Source organism: Mirounga leonina, unplaced genomic scaffold (genome assembly GCF_011800145.1).
Source record: "Mirounga leonina isolate KUSES-001 unplaced genomic scaffold, KU_Mleo_1.0 Mir_366, whole genome shotgun sequence".
Lineage (NCBI taxonomy): Eukaryota > Metazoa > Chordata > Mammalia > Carnivora > Phocidae > Mirounga > Mirounga leonina.
The window spans coordinates 13,110,561-13,134,119 of record NW_023270709.1 but is presented as its reverse complement, the minus strand read 5'-3'; the positions used below and the strand labels follow the sequence as shown (position 1 = coordinate 13,134,119).

Here is a 23,559-nt window from a genome sequence, read left to right as displayed (position 1 = left end):
TGATTGCAGGGCCTGGCAAATCAGAAATCTGTCAAGCAGGCCCACAGGCTGGAAGTTCTGGCAAGAGTTGATGTTGGAATCGTCTTGAGTCCAAATTCCACAGGGCAGCAGGCTGAAAACTCAGGCAGGGTTTCTATGCTACAATTTTGAGGCAGACTTGCATCTTCAGGCAACTTTAGTCTTTCCTCTTAAGGCCTTCACCTGACTGGTTGAGGCTCATTCACCTGATAGAGGGTAATGTGCTTTACTCGAAGTCTACTGATTTAATGTTGATCACATCTATGAATACCTTCACAGAAACATCTAGAATAATTTTTGACCGAACAACTAGGGACCATAGCCTAGCCAAGTTACTCATAAAATTAACCGTCACGCTTGATAAAGGTGGATTCAAAGGACCAGGGATATTTAGCTAGAAGAAAAGACTTAGATGGGACATGATAAAGTCTAGAAATATTTAGATGTAATCTCACACAGAGATGGGATTAAGTACTATAGTGCAGAGTTTAGGGGCATGGTCTTCACACAAAACTGCAAATAGTGAGCATAAGAAAGGATGCTGCCCATGCCTGCACAGCTGTTTAGTGGGGGCTGGTGTTTGGGCCCAGCACTTTTGTGCACTGTGAACATGGGGCAGGCAGCTCCTTTTGTGGGAAGACTGGAGGGCTGCAGCCCCTTTCCCTCAGGGTATCTCGAATCTCTCCTTCTTGCTTATGGACAAATGTCCTAAATTACTTGGAAGACTTGTATGGCAACATAGGAAATATATGCTTTACAATCTGAAATAACTAAGAGTGAAGGTGGGACAGAAAACAGGATGTCTTCTAGAAGTTTCCTCAGAAGCAACCCATTGAAGGTAAAGAGGAAAAGACTGGAGAAAAATGCATCAGATTAAGCAAAAGTATTTTGTTATCAAAGAGCTTTTTCCATGGGCCTTGGAATCCATGAGTTAAGCTAAGCCCTCTGAAACTCAGCACACATCCTTAGAAGGAAGATAGGAGGTGAGACTCCAACATTTCAAATATCGATTTCCATCACACATCCCTGTTTTGCATTCCTTCATGACTCATTCAATACAAGAGCTCAGCTCCAACTTACAAACTGCCTATCCATAAAACACAGCTTAAAATACCTACACTTTGAAGTTTGGATATATTTTGACAAAATGTAATTAGCATAACATAAGATTAGATAAGATTATGCATTGTAAAAACGAAAACATTTTATATGGAGAAGAAAAGAGGACTAATAATATGCAAAGGTAATATAGAAGACTTTGTCTACTCATCAAAATGGTAAGTTTACTGTAGTTATCTGTAATTCTTTTTTTAAAAATTTTTTTTTATTTATTTGAGACAGAGAGAATGAGAGACAGAGAGCATGAGAGGGAGGAGGGTCAGAGGGAGAAGCAGACTCCCTGCCGAGCAGGGAGCCCGATGCGGGACTCGATCCCGGGACTCCAGGATCATGACCTGAGCCGAAGGCAGTCGCCCAACCAACTGAGCCACCCAGGCGCCCCGTTATCTGTAATTCTTACTCTGCTACTAGCAATCTGGTAGCCAATGACATTCTTCTACACTCTGCACTGCTGGTGGAAAATACTGGAGATACATCTGTGATTGTCAGCTACGGCCAGGAGGCCCCTGATGTTGGGTTCTCTGGTGAGAAAGTTGCCTTGAGTCTGAAATGAGCCATTTGCTGAGTTTGAAGGGGAGCAGCAAGTGGTGACAGAATACCAAATGCTATCGGCGACCTGTATCAATGTGCAAATGCCAGGAAAATAATTTCAAGCTGATTTCTCAGGTATTTGTAATAGATTATACATCAAAAATGGCTGCTGGCTGATAACATCATGCACTTCACCTTAAACGTGTAGGGTATTGTTTGGACTGCAGATACGGAAGCTCTCAAAAGACATAAACATGTCTATTTTAATCCAGCAAAGAATGGAAAAATCTAATTTGAACTTCTATAACTACCTCTTCTTCTTTAAACTGTTCTCCAAGGGAAATTCTAAAGCAAGAAACCAATTCTAAAATGTAAAAATAGAGTAAGGGATGAAATCTCCATTCTTTTACTGGACATTTGCAATGGTAGGCGACCCTGCTACACTGCAGGATTCAATAGACAGCAAGGGATATTTGTGAAGTAGGAATACTTTCTAAAAGTGGCATTCACAGCTTTTTGGGTCCCTAAATAATTCTGGCATCGTAACCTGTTAGAGTCTCCTCTCCTCTCCCACTCAATCGGCTGTGGAATCACAGATTCTTCATGCCAGGTTATGCAGAAGCTCCCAGAAAGAGGTTTGTGAAAGTCAGGGTTCTCCAGAGAAACAGAACCACGAGGATGTGGACACAGGTATATATGTGTGTATATATGGATGCGGGTACTACACACACATACACACACATACACACAGACACAGACACAGACACACACATACACACATACACACACACATATGCACGCACACACACATACACACACATACACACAGAGGCACACATACACACACATACACACATACACATACACACAGAGACACACACATACACACATACACACACATATGCACACATACACATACACACACATACACATATACACACAAACATACACATACACACACAGACACAGACACACACACATACACACATACACACACAGAGACACATACACACACATACACACAGACGCATACACATACACACACATACACATACACACAGAGACACACACATACACACACATACACATACACACAGACACACACAGACACACAGAGACACATACACACACATACACACACAGAGACACATACACACACATACACACAGACGCATACACATACACACACATATACACAGAGACACACACATACACAGACACACAGACACACACAGACACACAGAGACACATACACACACATACACATACACAGAGACACATACACACACAGAGACACACACATACACACATACACATACACACACATACACATACACACATACACACACATACACACAGATTTACTTTGAGGAATTGCCTTGTGTGAGGCGGGGGCTGGCAAGTCTGAAATCTGTAGAGTAGGCTGGCAGGCTGGAAACTCAGCAGGATTTGATTCTACCTCAGTAGTCTTGAGGTAGAACTCCTCAGAGAAACTTGTTTTTCCTCTTAAGGCGTTCAACTGATTAGATGAGACCCACTCACTTTTGGAGGGTAATCTCCTTGAAGGTTAACTGATTGTGAATGTTATTCACATAGACAAACTACCTTCACAGCACATCCAGGTTAGTGTTTGACTAAACAACTGGGCATCAGAGCCTAGCCCAGTGGACACACACTTCAAACGTGACCCCATTACAGGATCATTGGCTGAGGGTGCTCCAGTGTCCACTCTTGTACCAACTGCCTGGAACACCCTTCCCTGAGATACTCACATGGCTGGTTCTTCTGGTCATTTCATTCTCAGCTCAAATAGTGTCTTCACAGGAGCTTCCATGACCATCTATTCTTACCCAGCTCCCTTTCCACCTCCCTTCTTTCTATCCCCATGCCATTTCATTTTCTTCATGGAGTTTTTTTTTTTTTTTTAATTGTTTCTCTGTCCCACCAGAATGTAAGGTCTATTACAGCAGGTCCATGACTATCTCATTCATCATTTGCTCATGTCCACAACAGTCCTGGCATAGAACAGGGACTCACTCAGTCAATATCTGTACAATTAATCAATAGAGCCAACGAGGCACGTAACTCATTCTGTTGTTAAATAGCTAATTTACAAGAAACTTATGAAAATGTTGTTACTTATGCTACCCTGAAATCGCCTCTAGATGAAAAGCCATCCCTTTGTCCTAGATTTATCTTTTGGACCACCCAAAATTATTCTGTTTCTCATTCTGTATCTTTTTAAGCATTTGGATACAGTATTCTTGGCTCCTATTAACTGTTTCCTATCCAGGCTAAATGCCTTCAATACCTCCTATATTATGGTTTCCAGAGTCTCCCCTGATTTGTTTGTATCTAAATGAAAGACTGCTCTCTTAAGGCAAGCCTGCCAGAGTGGGACACATTATTCTGGGCATGTTGTGAGCAGCACAAGTAGTAAGATTGCTACTTCAAAGACCTGAGCATTATAACTCTATTAATCTGACCTATTGGATCATTATCATTTCTAGGAGTCATACCACACTCTTAAATACACAGAAACATGCCTCTTGATGGTAACTAGAAATTTACTGAACACCTGTCTGTGCTGAGCACAGTACGTTGTGGAATTTTAAAATATATGTATCTGTCTCAAGAAGTTTATAATCCAAGAAGAATAAAAAACTACTACACATAATCAGAATTTTCAGAGCTGGAAGAAAGTTTCAAGGACATCTAGTCTCATCCTCTCTGTTGATGGAAAAGGCAGTGGGGCTCCAGGGTAGCCAGTGATGAAATGATAATGAGCAAGACAGAAGAGAATGTAATTGAGTGATCAATCATGTGGTGTAGACAATAAAAGCAGTAAAAGAAATTCAGAGGGGTAAGAAAATCAGTGGCACTTTGAGTTGCTGGTAAGAAAGAACCTCACAGAAGAAGGAAGCCTGGGCCTTGGGGTATGGAGAGAATTTGACAGATGGAGGACAGAGAAAGCTTTTGGGAAAAGTGAGCCCCTGAGAGGCCACCAAACAGGACAGAGCATGGCATGTTCTTGAGACAAACTCACAAGAATAGACGGTATATTTATATAAAATACCAATATGTTATATAATATGTAATTAATTAAATTATAAAAATAGACTTTGTAAATGTAATATTAAAGTTTTACAGAAAACCTACAGACTAGGGAGAGCCCTTAGCAGACACCAGATAATATGAACTAAACTCTATGGATAATTCTTTTTTTTTTTTAAAGATTTTATTTATTTATTTGAGAGAGAGAGACTGAGAGAGAGAGCACATGAGAGGGGGGAGGGTCAGAGGGAGAAGCAGACTCCCCGCCGAGCAGGGAGCCCGATGCGGGACTCGATCCAGAGACTCCAGGATCATGACCTGAGCCGAAGGCAGTCACTTACCCAACTGAGCCACCCAGGCGCCCAACTCTATGGATAATTCTAATGCAAGTATCAAGAAGAAGCTGTGAACAGTAATAACTAACCACATATAAAAAATGCGTGTATCACTGTGTTATATATATGATATTTTTCTTCTAAAACCCTAAGAGTACTAGAGAGTAGCAATAGTCCAGTGAACATGGTAGAAAAATAACAGTGTTTAGAAAAGAAGAAACTGATTCACAGAAAAGAATTTGGGTTCTCTAAGTTTTCTTCTGACTTTATTCTCTACAATTGTCATAGCACAATCTGATAAAAGAAAGAGAGAAAGAGAGAGGAGAGGAGGAAGGAAGAAAGGGGGAGGAAGGGAAAGAGGGACGGAAAGAAGGATTTAAATCCTGTATTCTAGAGGTGGTTGCACAACATTGTGAATGTATTAAGTGCCACTGAACCATTGTTCATTTTAAAATGGCTAATTTATTATGTAAATATCAGTTCAATTTTTTAAAAATCTGTGTTACAAGTTCAGAGGAGGTATTATAATAATAAGGAAATAGAGACACCTAAAATTTTCTCTCTTATTGGTTTATAAAAACAACGCCTACATTTACTCATTGGATTCAGATGATTCAGGAGAACACTGGTCTCGAATTTGGGGTGGAGCAGTATAGTGCTATGGAAATACCTCTGAATCCAGAATTTTTTTAAAAAACCTGTATAGGGGCGCCTGGGTGGCTCAGTCATTAAGCATCTGCCTTCGGCTCAGGTCATGATCTCAGGGTCCTGGGATCGAGCCCCGCATTGGGCTCCTCACTCTGCAGGAGGCCTGCTTCTCCCTCTCCCGCTCCCCCTGCTTGTGTTCCCTCTCTCGCTGTGTCTATCTCTGTCAAATGAATAAATAAAATCTTTAAAAAAATAAAAATAAAAAATAAAAAAACCTGTATATAATTATGGTCTTGAAATTGGCTATGTACCTTAGATTGAGTCATGTAACCACCTTGAATGTACTTTCTGCATTAGTACAATGGAGATAGAATTGTTGCAAGGATCAGCTCTGGCAATGCTATGTATATTCATTCAACAAATGTTTGGAGCTCCTACTATGTGCTAGACATTGCCTTGACACTGGAGATAGAGCAGTGGACAACTGGCTCAAATCCCTGCCCTCACTGAGTTTACATGCCAGTCATGGAGATTGATGATGCACCAGATCTCAATACGAAAATATATAGTATGGCATCTAGTGATAACTGCTAAATAAGGAAACAGGGCAGACAAGGGAGACTGAAAAGTATGTGTAAGTAGGAGGTGTGCACATTTAGATGGAGAGGCCACTAAGAATGAGCCCTTTGGGTTAAGATCTGAAGAAAATGCTAAAGCTGGCCGTGTAGATAAATGGGGTAAGAGCATTCCAGCAGAGAGAATAGCCAGTGTTCAGCGTGTTTGGAACAACGGTGCTGAGACGTGGTCAAGTTCAGGGCATACCACCAAGGTAAAGCCTTTCGATTTTGCTGTAAAGAGGAGGAGAGAGAAGATTCGAGGATGACACACCAAATATTTAATCTGACAACTGAAATCATGGGGTTGCCATTAGCTGAGATGGGGAAGGCTGATGGAGGAACACTTTGGCTAAATGCAGGAGAGAGTATCAGGAGTTCAGTTTTGAACATGTTAAGTTCAAGCTATTGGATTTCTAAGTGAAGCATTGAAGAGGCAGTTGGGTATATGAGCCTAGAGGTCCGGACGGAGGCACAGGCTGGAGACACAAATTTGGGAATTGTTGGCATATAATGATACTTGGCATTCATAGATTGTAAAATGCTATTCCCAATATACAGCATGGTTACCTAGCCATTACTCATGAATATAACACAACAGCAATCCCTGCCCTGCTGACCCCTCTGTTGGATCACCAAAGACACTTTTTAAAAAATTATTTTTTCTTTCTGGAAAATACGGCATATGCAAGTGTTAAGTTTTTCTTGTTCTCCTTCTCAACTACTTTATTGCTGATCTTAAATACTAAGAAGTTCAGAGGTTCATAATTAGCTTTAGGCTTGCAAAGTATTATCAATTGGAAGTTCTGAAAAGGCCCTGTAATGTCATCCTCTTCAAGAAAGCTTATCTTCCTAGGGACTGAAAAGCTCAAATGTGAAATGCACAGTCTTAAAGAAGCATTAAGCTGCTAGATCAGCCATTGTCTTGATAGTAATCATGTACCGAAGGATATACTGCCAATCTTTGATAAGAAATATGCTGGTAGTAGAGGGGAGGGGATGGGAGGATGGGTTAGCCTGGTGATGGGTATTAAAGAGGGCACGTTCTGCATGGAGCACTGGGTGTTATACGCAAACAATGAATCATGGAACACTACCAAAAAAAAAAAAAAAGTACACACTTTTGAACATTCTATCCCATAAAAAGAATTGAAAGAAACCTCTGCTAAGATTTAACCACTGAAAAAATGATGATTTGAGGATGAAACAAAAATGTAAAACACAAGGATGAGAGTATATGGGGGAATTCCAAGAATACTGATTCTATTAAACCACCGAAATCTTGATTTATGTTGAGAATCAGAATATATATTTTGCCATTTTGCTATTATAGATCTACATACATGTCAATTCATAAAAATACAAATAGAAATATTTGGGGATCAGAAAATACAATATTGTTCTGAAATTGCTGAAGTATCACTACTTAAAAAGCAAATTCTTGAATTTCTTGTTCTGGAAATGGTGGGAGTGGATTGTATTGGACTCACTCTCTTTCAGGTAACAGTTCAAAACTCTGGGCAAATACAAAGTTTAATTATGTGAAGGTCCTGGAAAGTCACCAACGTTAGGCAGATATCGGAGGGCATTGGACCCTGGAGAGAAAGGACCCACGCCGGCTGTAGTTCTTATTAATACAGCTCCTCTCCTGAGAGCACACCCTAGTCCACATGACGAGAAGCAGCTAGAACCAGAGCATGACGCTGTGATGTTTTTGGCTTGTCAGAGGATGGAGTGTGGGGCTGGCAAAGCAGCTGGAAATTGAGGGCGGAGTCTTGGAAACTCAGGAGCCACAGAGAGTATACCCCAAATCTGTATAAACTCACACTGAATTCTTGTCTGAACCCTGAACTGTGCTTGCCTAGATGAGACACCAAGTAGACCAGCATAAAGCAACAGATGGAAACTTGTAAAAAGCTGAGCAAAGAATCCTCTGCTGCCCACTCCACGGGAGACCAAATTCGGAGTTTGCATCTGAGCAAGTTGGAAGGATCTCATAAACACTGTAGGCTTTCCATCAAAACCCTACAAGGGCCACAAGGAGTAAAGGTTATAACCTAGTTCTAAAGAATTTACCCTAAAACTAATGGCAAAACTAAAACAAACCCATCTTTGGCTTCAAGCATAAATTAAGTCCATATATACAAAGCGAACGTGGAAATGAAGCAATGGGTGATAGAATTCAAGTTGCCCCAAAGTTAAAAATCTGGAACTGTGTTTGCCAAGGTGGGGTAGTGGGGAGCTGTTGAACTGGTTGCTCTCTTCATTTCTAGTAAAAATAACAGCAACATGCTTTCAGAACTGTCATTTCTCATAAGTAATTGTGGGCCATCTTTGCTTTATTGTATAATCATGGCTAGCTAGCAGAAGCAGCTTAGTCTTAGCTCAGCAGCAAATATTTCCAGTTTTCAAACTCTAAACATATTTCAGCTGGCTCTAAGATGATTCACTAAGAAGCCAGAAACATAAAGAATTCCTTAGAATTAGTATTTTGACATAACCAAATCCCCACTGCAATAGGCAATGTGACCAGGAAGCCATTACATTTTGGAAGCTTTTAATTTATTTTCTGAAAGTACTTTTTTCTTTATATATCCTATATAAAATATATGTATTTTATGTAGGTCTTAAAACTTAAATAAACATATCAAAATAAATACCTCTAAAATCTCTGCATGAAGCTGATTAAAAACTACGCTTACCAATCAAAGACTTGTGTGGTATTTTTAAAATATGAATTTACCTCCTGTGCCTAAAAAAGCTGCATTGATTTCTTGAGGGTTTTTTTTAACATAATCTGCCCCAAATATGACCCAAATCAAGAAGTATGCTTCTTAAGAAATCAAAAAAGCTAGGAATAAATTTGGAATTTCAATAGTCCCTTGTCTTGATGATGTCCCACTAGCATTTTTAAGATTTTATTTCAGAGGTTTTAAACTTCTTTTTGGGCAAGACCTTGATGACATATCATCTTACAGTAAAATCGTCTAAGTCAGTGAATAAAACATATAAACAAAGTTGCTGAACCTAGAAACATACTGATAAAGATCTGTTCCACAAATCCGTTTGACAGAAGCAAACATACTTGAGGTGATATAATTTATTACTTCCTCCAAAGCAGGACAGTCTCTAAACTTTTTGTGACAGAAACAAAGTGAACTGAAGAGTCTGTTTAAAACATAGCGCAGTGAAGTGGTGCTTCTTGACAGATAGGCCAGATCTCAGGTTCCCATCCCTGCCCTGTGGCCCTTCAAGGCAGTTATGGTCATCCACAGGGATGTTTTGTGCCTGGAGCTCCAATCAAGTGTTGTGGGTTTAATGTCTTTTGATCTCCTAGATATGGGCCCTCCCTGGAAACCTCTGGGACCTCCCTGAGGAGGGTGCAAAGGGTCCCAGTCCTGCAATGGCGCTTAACCAAGATGCTGTTGTGTATCACTGAGTGACACTGATATCCTTGGTAAAAACCAACACCTCCAAAAAAACCAAACCAAACCAAACAACAACAAAAACGAAACAAAAAAAACACAACACATTCACACATATTCTTGCTTTTGGGGAAAATCTACTTACATGGTGACACAGAGTGGTTTTCTTTGTTTAGAGTGGAAAACTGTTTGTTTAAGGAACTGGGTTTCTTCAGTGATACCAGCTTTTATTTTATAATAAAATTTTTGTTTTAAAAATAAAGTGGAAAGGGGTGCCTGAGTGTCTCAGTTGGTTAAGCGACTGCCTTTGGCTCAGGTCATGATCCTGGAGTCCCAGGATCCAGTCCTGAATCAGGCTCTCCGCTAACTGGGCAGTCTGCTTCTCCCTCTGACCCTCCCCCTTCTTGTGCTCTCTCTCTCTCAATCACATAAGTAAATAAATAAATAAATAAAATCTTAAAAAAAAATAAAGTGGAAAGAAATCCAGCAAAATTAACCGTAAACACAGGAAGATAATATTTATATTCTCCTTTTAAACTTGCCTGTGTTTCCCAATTAGTTTATATTTGAAAAAGTGAAAATAAATGTTAATTTTTTAAATAAAATTTTAAGTGCTTCTAATGCAAAGCAGTTGCTCAGAAAAACAAATCCAAGAAGGAATTTGTTAAGAATATCTCTATAAAAACATAAGTGAATCAAATCTAAAAGATGTAGCACTTACTAAACTGTACATTTCTCCAGAAAAATGCAAATTCCTTTTCTAGAACATGAGCTGCTAAAGGACAGAATCTGTATCATTCATTCATTCATTCATTCAACAAATGTTTATTAAGTACGTACTATGTGCCAGGCACTCTTCTAGATGTTATAAAAACAACAATGAACAAATCACATGAAATCCCTGCCCTCTGAGATTATAATCTGGTGGGGATGGAGGGGAAAACAAACCATAAGCAAAATGAAGAATTAATTATATAGTATATTATAAAGTGGTACGTGGTAAGAAGAAAAATAAGGCAAGTAGGGTCATTCTTAAAGTTATGACCATGTAAAATTTGCTTTGAGTTTAGCTAAAATTTGACCATGCTCTTATATAGTTGATAAGTTTCTGTAGAAAATAATTTAATTTAAATTCAAATCATTTGAGGTTAGCTGGGTCAGAGTTGGGAGCTGAGGAAAAAGTTAAAGAGGACAGCATGGTAAAAAGTGTATTAAACCAGGAACATTCTGAGCCCTCAGTCACTAACTGAACTTCAGGTCACGTATTTGGCACTGAGACTGAGGGAAGAATTGAATGGTGGTGGGAGGGCTGGACTGACTGGATGGCCCTACATCCTGCATTCCGGGGTGCCAGGGGAAGGCATGGATCGATGGGGCAGCTAACTTCAAACACTGGAAAGGTTAACATGTGAGAGAAAATGTAAGTCTTTTCTATGGTCCTGTATAAGTCAGGAACACTTGGAACTGTATGTGGAAATGAAAATCAAATGACTAAGCAATAGGAGGAATTTTCTGGCTCTTAACAGTTGAAAAGACCAACAGATTCATGAGGCATGACTCTCTGCAGGTGCTTAAATGCTGTCATCTGGAAACTGTCTCATTCCCTCAGAGCCCTGCATTCTGCTGTGTTCGTTCTCAGCAAGGACATGAGCAAAGATGGCCCCCAGCCAGTCTGCCCTCATTTTATGCTATGGATCTGTAGCAGAAAAGGAATACCTTTTCCCCAGTATCTCACAATCCCGTGCCCATCTACATAATCCAATCTCTGAGAGTGAGTAGCTCACATGTCATCCCTAAAGCTGAACCACACAGACAAGAGTCAGAGGTGTCTCCCCAGGAAGACCTGATGGGGAGAAGTAAATGTTAGACAGGCAAAAACAAGGGATCCACTGTAGGTCATACAGGGTGAAATTCAGAGTAAGCTCAGGATCTACAAAGTAACGTGCTGCCATTCAATAAAAGGACAATGTGAGCCATCAGAACCCACCCAAATTCAGACTAGAGGAGGCAGTGAGTTCTGTCAGAGGAAGTTCAATCAAAGACTTGCATTTCTAAGATTGCTAAGGTTTCACTCAGTCCACTGACTCAATCAACCTATCAATGGACCACTTTGTGATTGGGCACCGCAACACCTATCTGTCTCTACTGCTGTTACCCTTCTCCATCCTAGCATCATATCTTACTGCAAATGTCTCCTGGCTAGCCTCCCTATTCCCCGCTTGTCCCCCTACAATTCATTCTCCACAGGGCAGCCAGAGGTAACATCCATTTATTCACTCAACAAATATTTATCGAGCACCCGGTGTGTGCCAGGTACTGCTCAAGGGAAAAATACATTGGTGACCAAATACATAAACCTCTGTCTTCAGGGAGTTTCTGTTCCAGTGGGGGGAGGCAGAAAGAAAACAACATAAGCCAGTAACATAGATGATATATTAAATGGTGAGAGGTGCTAAAAAGAAAAAATAGTGGCGCCTGGGTGGCTCAGTCGGTTAAGCATCCGACTCTTGATTTCAGCTCAGGTCATGATCTCAGGGTTGTGGAATTGAGCTCCTCATCGGGCTCCACACTCAGCATGGAATATACTTCTCCCCCCCGCTCTGCTCCTCCCCCAGCTTGTATTCTCTCTCTCTCAAGTAAATAAATAAAAATGAATGAATGAATGAATGAATGAATGAATGAATGAATAAATAAATAAATAAAATAGAAAAATGAGAGCAAATGGGTGTGTATGAAGTATTGGCAGTGGATAGTAAGGACGGTCAGAGAACACTTCACCGAGAAAGCTGTTTTTTAAACAAAGACTAAAAGGAAGTGGGGGACTGAGCCACATAGAAATCTGCGGGATGAGGATTCCATGCAGGGGGAAAGCCAGAGCACACACCCAGAGGCAGGAGCTTTATAAGCAACAGTGAGAAGGCCAGTGTGGTGAAGCAGAGCAAATAAAGGGAGACTATGAAGAGATGAAGTCACCCAGGAAAAAAGGTGGCCAGAGAAACTTTAAGGTTTTAGAGGTCATGATAAGGACCACAAAATGGAGAGGGGAGCTGTCGCAGGGTTTTAAACAAAGTGATGAAATCTGTCTTGTGTTTTAACAGGAGCACTTGACTCCTGTGAGAATAAACTGGAAGTGAGCAAGGGTGGAAACTGACGTCCAGTTAGGAGACTATTGCAATAATCCAGGTAAGGGCTGAGGTTGGCTTGAATTAGGACAGTGACAATTGGCAGGGAGAGGAGGGGGCTGGTGTTTAAAATGTAAATCTGATTCTATCACACCCTACTTAATTCCCTGCAAAATGAATTTATCTTATGACACACACAAAAAATCTAAACTCTTCTCCAACCCACAAGGCTCTATGTCATATAGGTCTTGCCTCCTTTTCCAGCCACGTCCCCTACCATTCTCCCCGCTCTAGCAGATGCCTTTCCTGTCCTTTCCTCTGCCATACCCTTCCCCCTAGTCTGTCTCCTTCTGTCCTGCAGGTCTTGCCTTATGTGTTTGTCTCAGACAGGACTTTGAGAGTAAACTTCTTGGAGTCTTGTTCAATATTGTACTCCTAGTACCTAGAACAGTGCCCGACACATAGTAGATGCTCAATGAGGTCTTGTTAAATAATTGTACTGCAGATTGATAACTTTATTTTCCCTTTAGCTTCTCAAGAAATAGCACATAGAGAGGTAGATAGATAGATAGAGAGATAGACAAGGAGGAAATGACACCACGGAGGATGCTTCCATAGGAGACAGAACACAGCTGTACGTACTGCAAACTCTGAATTTATAAAATGCAAACACAATCAGGACCATAATAAATGCCAAGTTCTCCACACTTATTTCAGAGGAGAGTTGTTTTCCCCCCTGTCCAAGGCTAATTCTTCCTCCAGCCCCAGTTCATCTCCACAGCCCCACTCCCTACTCCAGGTTCTTGCTCAATTATTCTTCCCCCTCATAAGCCTCCATTGTCTCTTAGTACTAGTTATGCTCCCAACCTTCTAAACATCCTGAAATCTTTCTTTTTGAAGAAGAGTGTCTTTTCTCCCCTTTACTGACCAATTCATCCCTTTTCCCTTTCTTCACAACAAAACTATTTTCAACTCCTCGTACCTTGTACACTACCCAACCCACTCCAGTCTCGCCTCCATTTCATTAAAATAATGAATGAATGAATGAATGAATGAATGAATGAATGAATGAATAATAATTAATGATGATGATGGTGATGTTAACTGTAAGAGTCATGATAGATATTAAGGTCTGACTAGTATGAGCTGGGCAGTATTCGAGTTCCTCTCACAACTTTCAAAGTTATGCATCATTAGCCCATTTCACAGAAAAGAACATGGAGCATCAGAGATACTAAGTACTTTGCCCAGAGAAAAATAATAACCATAGTCAGTAAAAGGCAGTAGAGAGATTAAAACAAAAGTCTACATACCTTCAACCAAACCATCTGTCCCTACTGAAATTTTCATCCCTGAGGTCATCAACAAATTCTAGATAACAATTCTAATGAACACATTTTATTCTGTTTGCAAGCTGTGTCCTAAAGTATCAGGAAAGTCTAAGAAAGCCTATTTTTTGGGGGGGCTGGGAATGTTTAAAAATTTTCCATATAAATTAATGGTAATTGTTTCTTTGCTTTATGCCATTTCGGTTTACAAAAGCTTCATAGGAATGCTCTACTTTTGGATAGCAAGCGAAACCTGTATTGTGGTTCATATTATTAACTCCATACGTTATTTTTTTTATACTTTATTTTTTTTAAATTTTATTATGTTATGTTAGTCACCATACAGTACATCATTGATTTTTGATGTGGTGATCCACGATCCATTGTTTTCGTATAACACCCAGTGCTCCATGCAGTACGTGCCCTCCTTAATACCCATCACCGGGCTAACCAATCCCCCCTCCCCCCTCCCCTCTAAAACCCTGTTTCTCAGAATCCATAGTCTCTCGTGGTTCATCTCTCCCTCCAATTCCCCCTCCATACGTTATTTTTTTTTTTAAGATTTTATTTATTTATTTGACAGAGAGAGACACAGTGAGAGAGGGAACACAAGCAGGGGGAGTGGGAGAGGGAGAAACAGGCTTCCCGCCGAGCAGGGAGCCCGATGCAGGACTTGATCCAGGGACTCCAGGATCATGACCCGAGCCGAAGGCAGCCGCTTAACCAACTGAGCCACCCAGGCGCCCCTCCATACATTATTTTTAATAATAGTTATTAATAACTTGTTTTACACCAAGAATATTTTTACATTTATACATGTATTGGTTTCTTTGCTCATACTATCTTTTTGCAGGTCAGCCCTTCCTTCTGGGATTACATGCCTTCTTCCTAAAGTACAGTTTCTCTTTCAGAGTATGTCTGTTATAGAAGGTCTCATTATTTTTTTAATCTGAAAATGTGTCCATTTGCTGTTGCTCTTGAAAAATAGTTTTCTTAGGTCCAATTCTAGTTTGACAGTTATTTCTTCTCATTACTTTGAAGGAAAGTGTTCATTATTTTCATTTTCATTTGAGGGGGAATTTTTTTTTAAGATTGATTTATTTAATTTTAGAGACAGCAAGAGCACAAGCAGGGGGAGGGACAGAAGGAGAGAGAGAATCAAGAAATCAAGAATGGGACAGAGCCACCCAGGTACCCCATGAGGCGGAATTTTCATGTGATCTTCCAGCTTTCATTTTTAATATGGACAGGTCTGCTTGTCAGTCTATTGCTCTTCCTTTCTAGGTCATTTCTCTTTTCTTCCAGGCTGCTTTTAAGTTTGCTTTGTCCTTGGCATTCTCTAGTTTTGCTACTTTGTGACTCAATGTGACTATCTTTTAACTTGCCCTGCTTGGCATTCATTGTGACTTCTTTATCTGTGGATTCGTATCTTTAATTGACTGTAGAAAGTACTCAGCCATAATTTTGCAAAAATTGCCTCTCCTCTGATCTCGTTATTCTCTACTTCTTAGACTCTACTTAGATATGTATTAGACTTTCTTGTTCTTTCCATCATATCTCTTAGCCTGTCATTAACATCTCCTATCTCGTCTTTGTGCTACATTCTGAGTGATTTTTGCCGATTTTGTTCCAGTTTCCCAACTCTTTGGTTCTAATACACTGTTTAACTAATTTGCTTTTTTTTTTTTAAAGATTTTATTTATTTATTTGAGAGAGAGAATGAGATAGAGAGAGCATGAGAGGGGGGAGGGTCAGAGGGAGGAGCAGACTCCCTGGAGAGCAGGGAGCCCAATGCGGGACTGGATCCCGGGACTCCAGGATCATGACCTGAGCCGAAGGCAGTCGCTTAACCAACTGAGCCACCCAGGCGCCCTAACTAATTTGCTTTTTAAAAAATGTATGTTAATAACTATTATGTTCATTTTCAACAGTTTTTTTCTAATATTCCTGTTCAATCTTTTTTCATTTTTGTGATTCTGTATGCTTTCCTGTATACTTTTCACAATTATTTTATATTCAAGCTGATATCTCCAATTTCTGAAACCCTCAAAAGTCTAAACATATTATTGCTTTTTCTGCTAATTCTCATTTGAGGGGGTTCATTTTTCATGTGGTTATAAGCTGATACATTGTGAAAAATCTGGGTGCCTAAATTGAAGATGCTTTCTCCAGAGATGATTTGTGTTCTTCTGGGATTTAGATGGCACTATGCCCTGAGACCATTTTGGCCCCTTCCCAGTTTCTCTGGTTAATTTTCTAGTTTCTGGTTCAGCTCAGCCCCATGGCCACTGGTCCAGGGCGTCATCTTCCATGTTGCTGAAAGTAGATTTGCCTTTGGGCCAGTTTAACCTTTCACATATGTTTATTGTTCCTACTCGAGTATCAGGGACCTCTTAGAAGGAGTTGGGAGTGCTTGGAGATCTGTTCTTCCTATTGCAACAACGAGTTTAAAAACCGTGCCTTAAGCACAATGGTCTTGTTTCAAATCAAGAAGGCTCTTCAAATGATCTAGTCTACCATCATATCCTCTTCTTGCTTTCCTCCTGGCTTCTTTTTTTTTTTTTTTAACCTACCTGTTTTCATTCTGAAATACTTTTTTTTTTTTTTCAGGACTCTGCTACTTCTCTGAATTTTCTTTTTCAGTCCTTCTCTCTCCCACATCTCCATTTTTCTTCCCCACCCTTTACAGTATTTTTAAAATATTTAAAGAGTTTTCCAGAATCCCAGTTCTCCTTTCTTCTTAGCTTATCTCATCCACACCCTTGGACTTCAGCTATAGTTTCAGCTCTTCCAACTCTAAATTATAAATATGTTTCAAATTACCCTCTCGTAACCTCCATTTGGATTTTCCTCAAACTCAAAATTTTCACAACTGGCCTTATGATCTCTCCCATACAGTACCTACAAATCTGCTTCTCTTCCAACATTTCTAAACTCAGTTTTGGACACCACTGTCCACCACTCACCTAAGCTGGATGGGCCTGTTGATTTTAACACCTACATATCCCTTAAATTCTGTCGCTTTCTCTTCTGTTTCCATCATCCCTGCTGCAGTCGGATCGTCATCATTTCTTCCTGATCAACTGACATCACCTGCTTTTCTTTCTCTTGCTTCCAGACTCACAGCTGAAATTTGCCCTACCCACTGCTGCTTTTGTGATCTTTCTGAAATGCAGATATGAACACATCACTCCTCTGTGGAAAATTTTTCATTAGTTCCCCCATTAATGCATGGTAAGTCCTAGGCTTCATACTTGGGCATATAAGACCTCCATGATGTAACTTTAAAAGCTTTTTACTTTTCTGCCTATTTTTTCTTTATACTGCAAGAGGGCCGAGAGCATAACTGTCTTGTTTACTGTGGCATTATTCTAGTGCCAAGCCCAGGGCCGATACCTCAGAGATAATTATTAAATGGATACATCACTGCCTCGTCTCTCATGCTTCTGATTCATGGACCCTTCTTGCTAGCCAATCTCGACTTTTTTTTGCAGTAACACAAGTCTGTCCTCTTCTCACAACTCTAGACTAGTTACTATTTACTCATTTATTTACACAAACACATTAGTTTATCTTGGAATTACCACTAACACTCTAACTGGTACTTAGTAGGCTCTCTGAATGAATACATGAGAACAAACTTAGAAGTGCGGCCTAGAAGGTGACATACCTGAACAGTTGACTGATACAGGGGACTGCAATCCAAGAGCAATTTTCCCCCAGGTGGTATACGCATAAGCAAATACAAGTGTAGGCCAACATGTATCTTTCTTCTGCTCTTTCCAAGTCTGCAAACCAGATTTAACGAATCAAATTCTTTTGTAGAATGAATCCAAGCAAAACCAAAACAGAATAAAGGGCAAACAAACCAACTTTCTACAAAAAAACCTGTAAAGGTAACCCAGACTTTCCGAAGCCCCAATTACAGAGAGCACTAGCTCTAGAGGCGCCCAGGTGTTAACGGAAGCCCTGCCCCGAGGGAGGCGGGGCTCGCAGGACAGGGCGGGGTTTGTCCGGGTTGACCACGCCCCCTGTGGGCGGGGCGTAAACCGGCAGAAAGCTCAGAAGCCCGCGCACGCCCCCGCCGTTTCCTGGGAGACGAAACACACAAGACGCCTGAGCTTCACGCCGGAGCGAAAGAGGTAAGCGGCCGGTGCCGGGCAGGTCATCCCGAGCGGGCTGCGGGGCCGCCACCCTCTGTCCGATCCAGCCCGAGCCTGTCCTGCGAGGCCCGCCCGGCATGTCCCCTCGGCGCCCCGTCCTACCTGGGCCAACCTCCGCCGAGAGAAGTGGCCTGTACACTGGTAGGGGGAGGGACAGGAGGGAGAAGGACCCGGGGGACGAGGGCGAAGCGGGGGAGGGTCCTTCTGCGCCTACTTCGTTTCTTGCTCTCCAAGGTCCCCTGGACCACTTTTTCGCGCTCCTTGACCGCGGGCTAGATTCCGGGTGGGAGGAAGACGGCAGGCATCCCTCACTGTGAGGACCCCGGCCCCGGAACGTCTCCGTTTTGATCCCCTGCGCCCCCGACCCCCCGCCTCCACCGCTTGCTCTACTGCTGGGCCTGGAGGGGAAACTACTTTAGGAGTGAGAAGCGAGATCGCGGCCCGGGAAGGCAGCGGAATTGAGTTCAGAACTACTACAAAATAAAAAAGGAAGAAAAAGAAAGAAAACTCGGTCTAAATTCCGTGCTCATTCGTACACCCCAAATGACTCCCAGCAGAACCCGGCGCGGGGTGGCCCTAGGGGGCGGCCAGCAGTGGCCCGCCAGACCGGCTGCGGGGGTGCTGGGGGATCACCCGCCGTCGGCGGCCGGACACACAGGGCCCGGGGGACGACCCCTGTCCGGCACACCGGCAGGGCCAGGACCCCAGGAGTCTTGTAAAGGGCCCTAGTTTGCGAAGAAGGATGGGAGAGTCGGCGTGATGAAAACTTTCTCACCGCAGATAAGGCATTTTAATTTAGGGACAGAGGAGGGGGCAGGGAAGTGGGGAGCAATAAAACTGGTATTAGGGGCTTGTAATTTCAATTCTAAAGGAGATTAATTATATTTAGATAATCATTTTAAATGAGCAGACATCTGTCCTAATGATAACGATGTTCTTTGAGCCAAAGTACCATTACTCTCCAGCCTTCTGACTTTCCTTTACGTCCGCCGTCTCCCAATTCACTGCAGCGTCAGGGGAAGGGAGAACCCCCACCCCAAGGCCGCCACTTAACTGCTTATGCAAAGTTAGCCTTGCGCAAGGATGTTTGATCTCTTCGTTGGGGTGGTTTTTTATTTTGTTTAGTTTTAGAATAATGGGTGAATGTGAGCACAAAGCACAATGCTGTTATTTTTTTAAACACGGAATCTTTGTTGTCCCACTGTAAAAGCTCTCCTTTCAATTTCTGTAAACATATGTCTTGGTTACTTTGAGATCTTTTTTTGTTTTGCTCTTAAACAACTTAGTGATTCTTAAAACGTTATTTTTTAAACAAACGTTAATGTCAGCGTTGGAGTGATATCGGTACAGTAGGTTCTGCAAAAACAAGTTGAAGATTTCCAAACGTTATCTGTTCAGTGATTGGCAGACACAAGTTTTACCCTCCATTTGCCCTCTGTGTTTAATCTTCTTTAATCCAGTCTAAATTCCTTTTAGCTGGCAGAAGCTACTGAGAATACAGCTTAAGTTTACAGTAATTGTGCACTTAGATAAAAACAAGAAAACTATAATGGGAGACAAATTATAAGGGTATTTGTTTAATGTAGGTCTATCATTGAGTCTCTAAATCTCTTCCTTTAAATCAAAATATAAGGTTTGTTTAGCCGTAGGAAAGTCACTACATACTGTAACTTAATTGTAGAAAATTCCAAGTTCCTAATAGTTCTGCTAAATTAAGGATCGTAGTTGTATTACATTTACTTGTGTCCTGCCTTGTTGCATGTATATACATATATATGGAAATATATATACAGTTGACCCTTGAACAATGCAGGGATTAGGGGTGTGAACCTCCTCACGGTCAAAAATTCTAGTATAATTTTTGACTCACCAAAAACCTAATAGCCCACTGTCCTCCAGAAACCTTACTGATGACATAAACAGTTAACACACATTTTGTATATGTATTATGTACTGTATTCTTCCAATAAAGTAAGCTAGACAAAAGAAAATGTTATTAAGAAAATCGGAAAGAAAATACATTTACAGTACTGTATGGTATTGATCAGAAAAAAATCTGCATATAAGTGGACCTGTACAGTTCAAACCCATGTTGTTCAAGAGTCAACTGTAGAGATGGAAATATTCACGTACATAAGAAGTCATGTTAACACATCTCTATTCGGCAGAATTTGTTTTCTGTAGATCGACAGAGAAGAATAAATGTAACCTGTAGAGACATATTATTGTGTGTGAACTGGGGACCCATAGGCAGCCTATGTTTTCTTAAATCTATTGCTTTTAACTAGTAATTAGTTTAGGAGCTTGCTGTGGTACATCGATTAAAGTAGTTGTTTATGTGCCATCAGGGAGTAGAAACATGGGAATAATGATTTAAAAAAAAAACAAAACTCTTCACCTTGATATCTGTGCCTCTTTACACGAGGCCATTGTCTTTATATTTTCAAGGAGGATTTCAAGGAAATGGTTGGCTTCTAACCCTGGAAAACGATCTGTTTTGTAATTAAGATGTCTCAAAGAGGCCTCCCTAAGGTTTTTGCTTGGGAGCATGGTATAAACTTGTTTTACTTAAAGGTTAGGCAGGGCTTAAACTGGACAGATTCTCTGAGAACCACAAATCAGACCTTTTTAAAATCTATGTCACGTCCATTATCTTCATCACTCCACCCCTTCAATGATGGAATTTGAGAAATGGCTGTGTCCCCTGTTTATTCTTCCCTGAATGTAAGTAGATCCTATGCTGTAGCCACCCTAACTTGAAACAAACTGTGTTTCCAGTGTTTCTTTGGGAAGTGGTTGGTTAGGCTTGGCATAAAGTTTCTACAATTTCCACTCCAAAAATGGTCGGGTTTCCAGGCCAATGCAGAAAGTCATCAATGAGTGAAGATCTGTAGTGATGGTGGTGGTTGATGATCTTAATGGCGGAAGATAAAGAGGCAATTAATTCCACTCTTGGAGGTTAAGTCACTGCAAGGTAAAATTTTGACTATTGTTTCTTGCACCCTGTCACCTCTGCATATATATATTCTCTATATTGTTACTTAACCAGAAGGGATCAGTAAACCTACAGAGAGCAAAAAGGCAGGTGTATGTCACCTCAAGTAAGATAAGCTAGAAAAGATGTCAAACAATTTAACATGTTGATAACAAACTGCAAAATACTGATTTAATAAAATTCTAAATGTTAAGAATAAATACATTTTAGTCCGTGTTTTGTTTAATCATAACACATAGTACAAAACAAACAACCCAGAGGTGCCCAGCTGGCTCAGTTGGAAGAGCATGTGACTCAAGAGTCGTGGGATTATGAGTTCAAGCCCCATGTTGGATGTACAGATTACTTAAAAATAAAATCTTAAAAAAAAAAAAGCCCAAAAGATCATTCAAAAATATTTCCTTATGCAGATAAAGGAAAAAATTAAGAAAAGCAAATTCATGTGTGGGTCAGGAACCATGCAGAAGGAGTGATGACTTCCTTTCTATACATGCCTTAATATTTCGATTCCATGTATATGTATAATGTAAAGACCACTTACAAAAAATTCTATTTCCAGGCAAATGGGGAATCATTTGCTGGCATCCGTTAAGACCATTTGCTCAGACTTAAGCTGAAAAAGAATACCTAAATAGATATGGAATCTACTATTGTGATCTCTTTTTTAAGATCCTGGCCACAGTTAGCACAGCCTAAATTAATTCATACATGACTTTCAAGGGGTATTATCTATATGAAGTAAAATAAATGATACCCTAATGCACCCCCACCTTGTTACTTAAAAGTCCCACAGGGCTCTTCCCACCTTTCCTATGGACAAATACATTCCCGTAATAGGAATAAACATAGTTTTATTGTCCTTCCCTGCACTTTCGCTTCTTCCTCCTGAAAGCCTGCTTTTGGAAGTCTTAAGTACTTTGATGACCACGTCATAACCTGTGGGTCCTAAATTTCTGCATAGAATAGAGAAACAATTTCTATGATTTTATTTTGTGGAAATGAAATAGTACTACAGTGAAAGAAATCTTTGAATGAAGCATCAAATTATAAAGGCATTTTAAAACAAACTATTTTAACTGTGCCAAGCATTTTGTTACCATCTGCAACTCAGCATAAAGCCTTGTAACAGAATGACAGAGATTTTTAAAAGCGATCTAAGAATGAAATGAGAAGCAGTTCCCTGAAACAGAACTAAGATGGAAGTGAGGAAACTATTGAATGTCGTAATGGGGTACACAGTAAAGCCAGCACTTTGTACTGTTTTTCTTTAACTGCAGTAATAAAATCAGAACCTGCTGAAACCTGTACCCTTCTAATATATACAGATCCACAGTCCCTCATCTGTAGTTTCAAAATTCACAAAGCTCTGAAAAATGAACATTTTAAAATAAATTTATACAACATTGCAATGTAACACGACCTGAATGATGTGATTCCAGTGTAGCCTTCATTTATTTTACTTAGTGGGCTTTCATACAGTTTTCTGCAGCCATGTTAAGATGCTGCTTAGGAGAAATGGGCAGAAGACATGAACAGACATTTCCCAAAGAAGACATCCGAATGGCCAACAGACACATGAAAAAGTGCTCAACATCGCTCGGCATCAGGGAAATCCAAATCAAAACCTCAATGAGATACCACCTCACGCCAGTAAGAATGGCTAAAATGAACAAGTCAGGAAAGGACAGATGTTGGTGAGGATGTGGAGAAAGGGAAACCCTCCTACACAGTTGGTGGGAATGCAAGCTGGTGCAGCCACTCTGGAAAACAGTATGGAGGTTCCTCAAAAAGTTGAAAATAGAGCTACCCTATGACCCAGCAAGTGCACTACTGGGTATTTACCCCAAAGATACAAATGTAGGGATCCGAAGGGGTACGTGCACCCTGATCTTTATAGCAGCAATGTCCACAATAGCCAAACTGTGGAAAGAGCCAAGATGTCCATCGACAGATGAATGGATAAAGAAGATGTGTGTATATATACAACAGAATATTATGCAGCCATCAAAAGGAATGAAATCTTGCCATTTGCAATGACGTGGCTGGAACTGGAGGGTATTATGCTGAGCGAAATAAGTCAATCAGAGAAAGACATGTATCATATGACCTCACTGATATGAGGAATTCTTAATCTCAGGAAACAAACTGAGGTTTGCTGGAGTGGTGGGGGGTGGGAGGGATGGGTGGCTGGGTGATAGACATTGCGG

The 23,559-nt window shown here is 40.7% G+C and overlaps 2 protein-coding genes across 3 annotated transcripts in view; one reads left to right on the top strand and one right to left on the bottom strand.

The window, feature by feature from the left end:
• The window catches only part of LOC118027453 (transmembrane protein 14C-like), a 91,613-nt gene that overhangs the window by 1,579 nt on the left and 66,475 nt on the right, over positions 1 to 23,559 (bottom strand). The gene's annotated exons all lie outside the window — the stretch shown is intronic.
• The window catches only part of MAK (male germ cell associated kinase), a 54,859-nt gene continuing 49,562 nt past the window's right edge, over positions 18,263 to 23,559 (top strand). Inside the window, exon 1 of the mRNA XM_035030841.1 lies at positions 18,263 to 18,336. The gene's annotated coding sequence lies outside the window, so the exon portion shown is untranslated. The remainder of the gene's footprint in view (positions 18,337 to 23,559) is intronic.